Below are 12716 nucleotides of genomic sequence, written 5' to 3'. Positions count from 1 at the left end.
TAACTTTCGGTTGACGTTTAATTATTTTAAAATAGATCTAATATATATATATATATATAAGAAGGTCTAAAATAAATGTTGTTTCAAAATTTGATTAAAAAGACAATAGTTTTGATAAATATTTTTTTTACCATTTCAATCTAAGTTTTTGTACTCCGTACATATAAATTGGAACAGAAAATAAATATTTTTCGAACCTTTTTGATCAGGTTTCAAACAGGTAATGAGTGAAATAATTAAATATGTTTAATCAAAAAAATTGGAATTTTTAGAAACACTTTTATATGTTAACTGTTTAGCAATGGACACAATATAATACTCCGTGAATTAGATATTATTATTAAAGAAACCATTTTTTTTAATCATTAATAATATTATTATCATTTTTTATGATTTTTGTATCATTATTACTTATTATTATTATGGATATAATGATGATTATTATTATTATTATTATTATTATTATTATTATTATTATTATTATTATTATATTTATTAATTATTAATATTAATCTAAAAAAAAAAAGTCAAGAACTAGTACCATTCCGTTACCCATTTCAATCCAACTTTTTCAAATTTTGTTTTCTGTCTGTAATCTGTTAGATGTCCATTTCACAACTCAATTAGGATCAATGCAATCACTCTATAAAAGAATTATTCTGCAATTCATTAAGTAAAACATAAAAAATCACAAAATAAGCTCGACACTCTGTACATTCATCTTTTTCACCATATTTTGATTTCGAATGAATTTCCAAAATGTAATAATGCAGTCTTGTTAGGAATCGTCTATCTAAACTATCTGTAAGTTTTCAATCTTCAATTCTTTCTATCAATTTCTAATTTGAGAGTCAAAGTTTTGGTTTTCAAAGTCAACTAAGTGTTCTTGAATCAAATTCGAGTTTGTTTTGATATCTCCAGTTAATTTGATGATCCATAAAGTTTATAGGAATGATTTGCAACACAATTCATGTTGTAATCATAACCTATAACACTCTTAATCTAAAAATCAATTTTTGAGTTCTTGAGTTCTTCACAGTAATATACACTAACGTAAATTCGAAACAAATTTCAAAAACTAAAAATTCAGAGTTGTTAGGAATCATTTACTTAAACTTCCTGCAAAATCTCAAGTTCCAATTCTTAATAACGAATTCGAATTTGCGAGTCAAAGTTAAATTGTCAAAAGTCAACTGTTTTGTTCTTGGAGAAATTAGAGCTTGTTTTGATGTTTTAAGTTCAATTGACGATTTCAATAGTTTTTAGGAATGATTTGAAACATGTTTCATGTTGTAAAGATTGTCCAAAACGAACTCAAAATTGAAAACAAATTTTTTTTTTTCTAGCTACAAGCAAGCAGTAGGATTTTTTTGTTTTTTTTTTCTCGTTTTTTTTATATCATGAACACATTTTTATTTTTTGTTTCATGTTTGTTTAGAAGTCCTAAAACCATTTTGATGATTGACTATTAAGAATGAAGTTGTTTGATTGTTTAGATTTTGGTGAAGAAGATGAAGTGGGTTGAAACATGTAATAGATAAGTATTTGGGTTTGTATTATAAATCAGAAAAATTGAAATGGAGGAATGGTTAAGGGTGTTGATGAGTGAGCGAGAGGTCTCGGGTTCGAGCCCGACTTGGTGCAATCTTTTTAAAACTGACTCCTAAGGTAGTTTTATACTTTTAAAAATTATTATTATTATTAATATTATTATTATTATCCTTAGTCTGGTATTTCTACAATTATTAATTTTGCAAAACAAAAGATATATATGTAAATATATTATTACATAAAATATACTAATATTATATAAAATTATGTTTCAACTAATATTATTGATATAACATTAATTAAATATCAAATAAGTATCATAATATATTATAAGAATAATTAATACATAATAAATATATAAACTTAATTGATTTATACTATAATGTGTTAATACTTGATATAGGTTCGTGAATCCGAGGCCAACCATGCATTGTTCAATGTCGTCATATGTATTTTTACTACAAAATACAGTATTGTGAGTTTCATTTGCTCCCTTTTACTCATTACATTTTTGGGCTGAGAATACATGCAATGTTTTAATAACTGTTTTGCAATATTTATATGCGTGAGTTTCATTTACCTTTTTACCCTTTATATTTTTGGGCTGAGAATACATGCGCAACTTTTATAACTGTTTTACGAAATAGACACAAGTAATCGAAATTACGTTCTATGGTTGAATGATCGAAACTGAATATGCCCCTTTTTATTAAGTCTGGTAATCTAAGAATTAGGGAACAGACACCCTAATTGACGCGAACTCTAAAGATAGATCTATCGGGCCCAACAAGCCCCATCCAAAGTACCGGATGCTTTAGTACTTCGAAATTTATATCATGTCCGAAGGAGGATCCCGGAATGATGGGGATATTCTAATATGTATATTGTGAATGTCGGTTACCAGGTGTTCAATCCATATGAATGATATTTTTGTCTCTATGCATGGGACGTATGTTTATGAGAAATGGAAATATGAAATCTTGTGGTCTATTAAAATTATGGAATGATTATTTATGTTAAACTAATGAACTCACCAACCTTTTGGTTGACACTTTAAAGCATGTTTATTCTCAGGTATGAAAGAAATCTTCCGCTGTGTATTTGCTCATTTTATAGATATTACTTGGAGTCATTCATGGTATATTTCAAAAGATGTTGCATTCGAATCGTCGAGTTCATCAAGATTATTATCAAGTCAATTATAGTTGGATATATTATGAAATGGTATGCAAGCCTGTCAACTTTCGATGAAATGAAAGTTTGTCTTTTCAAAAACGAATGCAATGTTTGTAAAATGTATCATATAGAGGTCAAGTACCTCGCGATGTAATCAACTGTTGTGAATCGTTTATAATCGATATGGACTTCGTCCGGATGGATTAAGACGGGGCGTTAAAGAAAACATTACCATGGATTTCATCACTAAATTGCCAAGGACTGCAAGTGATTTTGATACTATTTGGGTAATAGTTGATCGTCTCACCAAATCAGAACACTTCCTGCCAATAAAAGAAGATGACAAGATGGAGAAGTTAGCACGACTGTATTTGAAGGAAGTCGTCTCCAGACATGGAATACCAATCTCTATTATCTCTGATTGGGATGACAGATTTATTTCAAGATTCTGGCAGACATTACAGCAAGCATTAGGAACTCGTCTAGACATGAGTACTGCCTATCATCCACAAACTAATGGGCAGAGCGAAAGGACGATACAAACGCTTGAAGACATGCTACGAGCATGTGTTATTAATTTTGGAAACAGTTAGGATCGACATCTACCGTTAGCAGAATTTTTCTACAACAACAGCTATCATTCAAGCATTGAGATGGCGCCGTTTGAAGCACTTTATGGTAGAAAGTGCAGGACTCCGATTTGTTGGAATGAAGTGGGGGATAGACAGATTACGGGTCCGGAGATAATACAAGAAACTACCGAGAAGATCATCCAAATTCAACAACGGTTGAAAACCGCCCAAGGTCGACAAAAGAGCTACGCCGACATTAAAAGAAAAGATATAGAATTTGAAATTGGAGAGATGGTCATGCTTAAGGTTGCACCTTGGAAAGGTGTTGTTCGATTTGGTAAACGAGGGAAATTAAATCCAAGGTATATTGGACCATTCAAGATTATTGATCGTGTCGGACCAGTAGCTTACCAACTTGAGTTACCTCAACAACTCGCGGCTGTACATAACACTTTCCACGTCTCGAATTTGAAGAAATGTTTTGCTAAAGAAGATCTCACTATTCCGTTAGATGAAATCCAAATCAACGAAAAACTTCAATTCATCGAAGAACCTGTCGAAATAATGGATCGTGAGGTTAAAAGACTTAAGCAAAACAAGATACCAATTATTAAGGTTTGATGGAATGCTCGTAGAGGACCCGAGTTCACCTGGGAACGAGAAGATCAGATGAAGAATAAATACCCGCATTTATTTCCAGAAGATACGTCAACACCTCCAACTGCTTAAAATTTCGGGACGAAATTTATTTAACGGGTAGGTACTGTAGTGACCCGAACTTTTCCATGTTTATATATATATTAAATGAAATTGTTATTTACATGATTAAGTGTTTCTAACATGTTAAGCAATCAAACTTGTTAAGACTTGATTAATTGAAATAGGTTTCATATAGACAATTGACCACCCAAGTTGACCGGCGATTCACGAACGTTAAAACTTGTAAAAACTATATGATGACATATATATGGATATATATATATATAGTTAACATGATATTATGATAAGTAAACATATCATTAAGTATATTAGCAATGAACTACATATGTAAAAACAAGACTACTAACTTAATGATTTTGAAACGAGACATATATGTAGCGATTATCGTTGTAACGACATTTAATGTATATATATCATATTAAGATATATTAATAAATCATGATATCATGATAATTTAATAATTTAAAATCTCATTTGATTTAATAAACAATGGGTTAACAACATTTAACAAGATCGTTAACCTAAAGGTTTCAAAACAACACTTACATGTAATGACTAACGATGACTTAACGACTCAGTTAAAATGTATATACATGTAGTGTTTTAATATGTATTCATACACTTTTGAAAGACTTCAAGACACTTATCAAAATACTTCTACTTAACAAAAATGCTTACAATTACATCCTCGTTCAGTTTCATCAACAATTCTACTCGTATGCACCCGTATTCGTACTCGTACAATACACAGCTTTTAGTTGTATGTACTATTGGTATATACACTCCAATTATCAGCTCTTAGCAGCCTATTTGAGTTACCTAACACATGTGGGAACCATCATTTGGCAACTAGCATGAAATATCTCATAAAATTACAAAAATATGAGTAATCATTCATGACTTATTTACATGAAAACAAAATTACACATCCTTTATATCTAATCCATACACCAACGACCAAAAACACCTACAAACACTTTCATTCTTCAATTTTCTTCATCTAATTGATCTCTCTCAAGTTCTATCTTCAAGTTCTAAATGTTCTTCATAAGTTCTACAAGTTCTAGTTTCATAAAATCAAGAATACTTCCAAGTTTGCTAGCTTACTTCCAATCTTGTAGAGTGATCATCCAACCTCAAGAAATCTTTCTTATTTACAGTAAGATATCTTTCTATTACAAGGTAATACTCATATTCAAACTTTGATTCAATTTCTATAACTATAACAATCTTATTTCGAGTGGAAATCTTACTTGAACTTGTTTTCGTGTCATGATTCTGCTTCAAGAACTTTCAAGCCATCCAAGGATCCTTTGAAGCTAGATCCATTTTTCTCATTTCCAGTAGCTTTATCCAGAAAACTTGAGGTAGTAATGATGTTCATAACATCATTCGATTCATACATATAAAGCTATCTTATTCGAAGGTTTAAACTTGTAATCACTAGAACATAGTTTAGTTAATTCTAAACTTGTTCGCAAATAAAAGTTAATCCTTCTAACTTGACTTTTAAAATCAACTAAACACATGTTGTATATCTATATGATATGCTAACTTAATGATTTAAAACCTGGAAACACGAAGAACACTGTAAAACAGGACATACGCCGTCGTAGTAACACCGCGGGCTGTTTTGGGTTAGTTAATTAAAAACTATGATAAACTTTGATTTAAAAGTTGTTCTTCTGGGAAAATGATTTTTCATATGAACATGAAACTATATCCAAAAATACGGTTAAACTCAAAGTGAAAGTATGTTTTCTAAAATGGTCATCTAGACGTCGTTCTTTCGACTGAAATGACTACCTTTACAAAAATGACTTGTAACTTATATTTTTGACTATAAACCTATACTTTTTCTGTTTAGATTCATAAAATCGAGTTCAATATGAAACCATAGCAATTTGATTCACTCAAAACGGATTTAAAATGAAGAAGTTATGGGTAAAACAAGATTGGATAATTTTTCTTGTTGTAGCAACGTGAAAATTGGTAACAAATCTATATTAATCATATCCTAGCTAACTTATATTGTATTATACATGTATTCTAATATATTATGTAATCTTAGGATACCATAGACACGTATGCAAATGTTTTGACATATCATATCGACCCATGTGTATATATTATTTGGAACAACCATAGACACTCTATATGCAGTAATGTGGGAGTTAGCTATACAGGGTTGAGGTTGATTCCAAAAATATATATACTTTGAGTTGTGATCTAGCCTGAGACGTGTATACACTGGGTCGTGGATTGATTCAAGATAATATATATCAATTTTTTTTCTGTACATCTAACGTTGGACAACTAGTTGTAGGTTACTAACGAGGACAGCTGACTTAATAAACTTAAAACATCAAATCAAAATGTATTAAAAGTGTTGTAAATATATTTTGAATATACTTTGATATATATGTACATATTTGTTATAGGTTCGTGAATCGACCAGTGGCCAAGTCTTACTTCCCGACGAAGTAAAAATCTGTGAAAGTGAATTATAGTCCCACTTTTAAAATCTAATATTTTTGGGATGAGGATACATGCAGGTTTTATAAATGATTTTAGACACAAGTACGTGAAACTACATTCTATGGTTGAATTATCGAAATCGAATATGCCCCTTTTTATTAAGTCTGGTAATCTAAGAATTAGGGAACAGACACCCTAATTGACGCGAATCCTAAAGATAGATCTATTGGGCCTAACAAACCCCATCCAAAGTACCGGATGCTTTAGTACTTCGAAATTTATATCATATCCGAAGGGTGTCCCGGAATGATGGGGATATTCTTATATATGCATCTTGTTAATGTCGGTTACCAGGTGTTCACCATATGAATGATTTTTATCTCTATGTATGGGATGTGTATTGAAATATGAAATCTTGTGGTCTATTGTTACGATTTGATATATATAGGTTAAACCTATAACTCACCAACATTTTTGTTGACGTTTAAAGCATGTTTATTCTCAGGTGAATACTAAGAGCTTCCGCTGTTGCATACTAAAATAAGGACAAGATTTGGAGTCCATGTTTGTATGATATTGTGTAAAAACTGCATTTAAGAAACATATGTCGATATAATATATTTCTATTGTAAACCATTATGTAATGGTCGTGTGTAAACAGTATATTTTAGATTATCATTATTTGATAATCTACGTAATGCTTTTGAAACCTTTATTGATAAAATAAAGGTTATGGTTGTTTTAAAAATGAATGCAGTCTTTGTAAAACGTCTCATATAGAGGTCAAAACCTCGCAACGAAATCAATTAATATGGAACGTTTATAATCAATATGAACGGGACATTTCATTATAAGCCATGTGTCCCAATCCTTCAGTGAACATATTGGCAGCTAAGTCCAAGGCTCCATTGAAGCGGCAAAACTTCATGCTCACATAGGTAGTCCTTTTACATCTTGCACCTGTATATGCAATTTTTCAAAAGAACTATTAAGAATAATAACTTCAACCTAACTCAACTTGAAGGTCTAAACACATACTTTGGGATCAGAATTTTATGTGTTTCAATCTTCAGAAAGTAAGCTTACCTCATTGAATTCAGCTTTTAGCGTTGTACTAGAAGGGAATTGGGCGTCTCACTTTGGAAGATTTATGTGGACTTCAATCCCACTCCAATAGCCGACTTGTGCACTAAGTCTCGGGCTAATGCTTTAGTCAAGTGATCCGCTAAATTTTGTTGTGATCTAACGAAACTTACGGATATCACTCCATGTGAAATCAACTCGCGAACCATACTGTGTCTAACACCTAAGTGTCTAGACTTTCCATTGTACATTTGGCTATAAGCCTTAGCCAAAGTAGCTTCACTGTCACAACGGATGAAAATAGGAGATATTGGCTTCGGCCACAATGGAATTTCATGAATTAGATTCCTTAACCAATCAGCTTCCTTACCAGCTGCAGCTAAAGCTACAAATTCAGACTCCATGGTTGAATTTGTAATGCATGTTTGCTTCTTAGAAGCACACGAAATAGCACCTCCTCCAAGTAGGAATATCCAACCAGTCGTAGATGAATGATCTTCGACGTTGGTTATCCAACTTGCATCCGAATATCCTTCTAAAACTGAAGGGAACCCAGTATAAGTGATACCATAATCCATAGTACCCTTCAAATACTTGAATACTCTAACCACAGCACGCCAGTGAGTAGTATTTGGATTACTAGTAAACCTACTAAGTTTTTCCACTATGAAAGCAATATCAAGGCGTGTGCTTGTCATAGCATACATCAAGCATCCAATTGCTCGAGAGTATTCAAGCTGTGACACAGCTTTACCCGAATGGGGCATAAGCTTCACAGTTGTATCAACGGGAGTATTCAAGGGAGAACATTGATCACACTTAAACCGTTTCAGAATCTTCTCAATGTAATGAGATTGTGTGATCGTGATACCTCTATCATCCCTTTTAATCCTTATGCCTAGGATTACATCCGCCACTCCCATGTCCTTCATGGAGAACTTCGAAGATAAAAACTCCTTTGTTCTATCAACTTGATCCTGGTCAGTACCAAAGATCAACATGTCATCCACGTATAAGCAAATGATCACACCTTTTCCGGATTGATCGAATTTTCTATATACACACTTGTCAGATTGATTTAGTACAAAACCATTAGACAACACCACATCATCAAACTTCTGATGCCACTGCTTGGGAGCTTGTTTCAGCCCGTACAATGATTTAACCAACTTGCACACCTTATGCTCTTGACCTGGCATAACAAACCCTTCTGGTTGTCTCATATACACTTCCTCTTCCAAATCACCATTCAAGAATGCTGTTTTGACATCCATTTGATGGATCACTAGATCATACGTAGCAGCAAGTGCTATTAACAATCTAATAGTAGTGATACGAGCAACAGGAGCATATGTATCGAAATAATCAATACCCTCCTTTTGTTTAAAGCCTTGGATAACCAATCTAGCTTTAAACTTATCAATTGTGCCATCGAATTTCATCTTCTTCTTGAAGATCCACTTGTTTCCCAAAGGTTTGCATCCTGGTGGTAAATCTGTTAATACCCAAGTATTATTCTCCAAAATAGAACTCATCTCGTCGTCAATTGCTTCTTTCCAAAAGGCAACGTCACGAGATTTCATGGCCTCATCAAAGGTTCTAGGATCATCATCTATACTGTAACAGTAAGAATATTGTGACTTAACACAATCTCTCGATCCTTCAACTAGGTAAAGTTGAAAATCAGAACCATACGACTTGGGTGTCCTAGTTCTAGAGCCCCTACGAGGTTCTAGTGACTCACTTGGAATTTCTTCCAGGTTAACTCCTTGTGTAGTCTCATTTGAATGAGAAATCACGTCCCTTGGTCTAGGTATTGATGTAAAACGGGATTCATCAAATATTGCATCTCTTGATTCTATAACGGTGTTAATCGAAATAAAATCATTAGGTTCTATCACATAAAACCTATAGGCTTTGGAATGTTCAGCATATCCAATAAAGATTCAATCAACACCTCTTTCACCCAAAGTTTTCCTTTTGGGTTCGGTTAATCTTACGATTGCCCGACAACCCCAAACTCGCAAATAATGCAAGTTTGGTTGTTTCTTGTACCAAAGTTCGTAAGGAGTCATAGTTCCTCTTTTATTAGGAACTCTATTCAAAATGTGACAAGCCGTTAACATGGCTTCTCCCCAAAATCCGTATCATGGAATTAACCATTTCCTTGAGAGACCTATTTTTCCTCTCCGCTACACCATTTTGTTGTGGTGTATATGGAGCTGTAGTTTGATGAATAATCCCTACAGATTGGAAATACATTGGATCATAATACTCACCACCTCTATCGGTGCGCAACGTTTTAATTAAACCATTTTGTTGTAATTCCACTTCAGTCCTATAGATTTTAAATTTGTCTAAGGCCTCATCTTTAGAATGCAAAAGATAAACATAGCAAAACCTAGACGCATCATCTATAAATGTGATTACATACTTCTTATTTCCTAAGGAAGGTGTAGCATGAAAATCACAAAGGTCACTATGAATTAGTTCTAAATTCAAAGACGTCCTGTTTATGGTCTTAAAAGGTTGTCTCGTGATTTTATTCAACATACAGGTATTGCATTTTTCAGAACATTTTTCAAATGTAGGAATCAAATCAACTTTAGACATTTCATACATTCTTTTATAATGTACATGTCCTAGACGCGCATGCCATAAACTTGACTCATTTGAACTAGAACTAATCATGCAAGCAGAATTATCAACAACAGGAACATTCTTAAGATTCAACATAAACATACCATTATTATAGTATCCAAATCCAATAAACATGCCACCCTTCGACAAGATATACTTGTTGGATTCAAATACTTGTTTATAACCACACTTATTTAATATAGGATTGGAAATCAGATTCTTTCTCAACCCAGGTACATACACAACATTATTTAAAGTAATTGTCTTATCAGAACTAAATTGTAAAACAACATCTCCACGACCAAGGACAGGAGTGACTGATTCGTTCCCCATGTGAAGCACATCATCATCAGGTTGAAATGTCTTAAACCAACAGCGATCTTTACATGCATGACATGTGGCCCCGGAATCAATCCACCACGCTATGTTATCATCCTGCACATAAAATGCTTCAGAAATATGTGATACATAATTCTGAACAGAATTTATAATACAATCAAAATTCTGACCTTGGTTAGGAACTTGGTCCTTAGACCCGTTTCCTGAACCCGAACCGCTTGCTCCATCCTTGTTCTTTCCAACACGACATTCTTTCTTAAAGTGACCAGGTTTGCCACAAATCCAACAAGATAGAGATTTCTTATCCTTCTTGTTGGAACCATCGTTGTTCCCTTGAAACTTACGTTTCTTTCCATTGAACTTTTTGTTGTTTTTGTTCCCACGTTTACCATCCTCAATCATGTTAACAGAGGATGATGCAACGTCCTTTTCTTTAGTCTTACCACCCTCTTGATCACGTATTGATTCCTTAATACGTAGGGTGCCTCCCAATTCAGTCAAAGACAATTCTTCTTTCTTATGTTTTAGCATGTGTTTGAAAGTCTGCCATGATGGTGGCAGTTTGTCTATAATTGAAGACACTGAAATGGATTCATCCATTTTCAGATTGTGTTGTGTAAACTGTCCCAAAATTCGAAGAATTTCGTGGAACTGTTCCATAACAGGCCTTGAATCCACCATTTTGTAATTATTGAAATTACTCACAAGAAACTTCTTACTCGAAGCATCTTCGGCCATGTATTTGGATTCAAGCGAATCCCATAGTTCCTTAGCAGTTTCTACAGATTGGTAAACATCAAAAAGAGCATCAGACATACCATTTAGAATGTGGCCACGACATATGAAATCATCGTTATCCCACTTGTTTCTTCTCCTGATTTGATCCAAAGTTGCATCCTCAGGAAGTTCTGGCATGGGGGTGGATAGAACATGAACAATCTTCAACGTTGTTAACAGAAATCGCATCTTCTGTTGCCATCTTCGAAAATTAACTCCTTCAAATTTCTCCAGTTTTGCAAACTGCCTTGTCATCTCTTTCACCGTTTCCCCAGACATGATTACAGACTAAATACTTTATAGATTTGTTAGAAATCGGGTATGAATTGACTGCCGGATTCGTTCTTGAATCGTGTAATCACTATCTCTATAAAGTATTTCGACCCTACGATTGCCACGGTTGCACGAAATATTTACAGGGATCAAACAAGAACGCAATCAGTGTTTTGGGCAACGAAATCACTGATCAAATTGTTAGAGAATATGTGTGTGTTTCTGTTGGTTTTATGAATGCAGAATGAATGAACAAAAACGTTCATAAACTGTTAAACCGAAAGGGTGTAACCCTTCAATTTTGGCGAGAAAATCGGTTATACCAAAAGGCATACCTGTTCGCTGGCACTTATTCGAATGCAACTTTTCTAGTTAACGAATAGTGCAATTTCTGTTGAGGTTTCGGGGCGCTGCCCCCTCGACCCCTGCCCGCTCACCTGGGAGCGGGACCCCAGCCAGGGGCGCTGCCCCTTGGACCCCGCAAGGGGGCGCAGCCCCCTTGACCCCCGCATTTTACGCGACAGTTAGTAGCCAACTCTTACGGGCGTGTACTCCACACTCTCCGAACTCGTTGGTAAGTATAGCTAGCTAACACCTGCATTCAAGTAAATCGCAAATAACTAAAATGTACGTTGGATGACACTAAAATCACCAACAGTTGTCATCTATTAAAATTGCGTTATGCAACGCTGGTTCCGTTCACCTGCTTGTCCTTTTGTCGGAGGATGATTAACCTTTTGTTTCAGCTGTATCTTTGGTTCATGATTTGGACCAGGATGCTCAAGACTTTCCTAGCCCTTTGGTCGAGGTCATTCCTCTTGAGCAACATTGTATTGGTGGCTTTTGTGGGTCCTCTTGTAACAAGCATATGGATCAAAAAAACTTTGAGATGCTTTTCAACAATAAAAATTGATATAAGATCAACAATAAAACAATGATGTGCTTTAAAGTTGAAACCATTAACAAGGAAGAAAGCATGCTACAATAACTTTTATTTAAGGGCACCAATAAGCAAACAAATAGAGCTTTTAGTTATAAAGTACAACATACTATCGTCTTTTGATCTCAGCTTTTAAATTTACATAAGTGATCATAGAACATGAAGGT

The sequence above is a fragment of the Rutidosis leptorrhynchoides genome, chromosome 3 (genome assembly GCF_046630445.1).
Source record: "Rutidosis leptorrhynchoides isolate AG116_Rl617_1_P2 chromosome 3, CSIRO_AGI_Rlap_v1, whole genome shotgun sequence".
Taxonomy (NCBI): domain Eukaryota; kingdom Viridiplantae; phylum Streptophyta; class Magnoliopsida; order Asterales; family Asteraceae; genus Rutidosis; species Rutidosis leptorrhynchoides.
Note: the sequence above shows the minus strand (reverse complement) of the source record.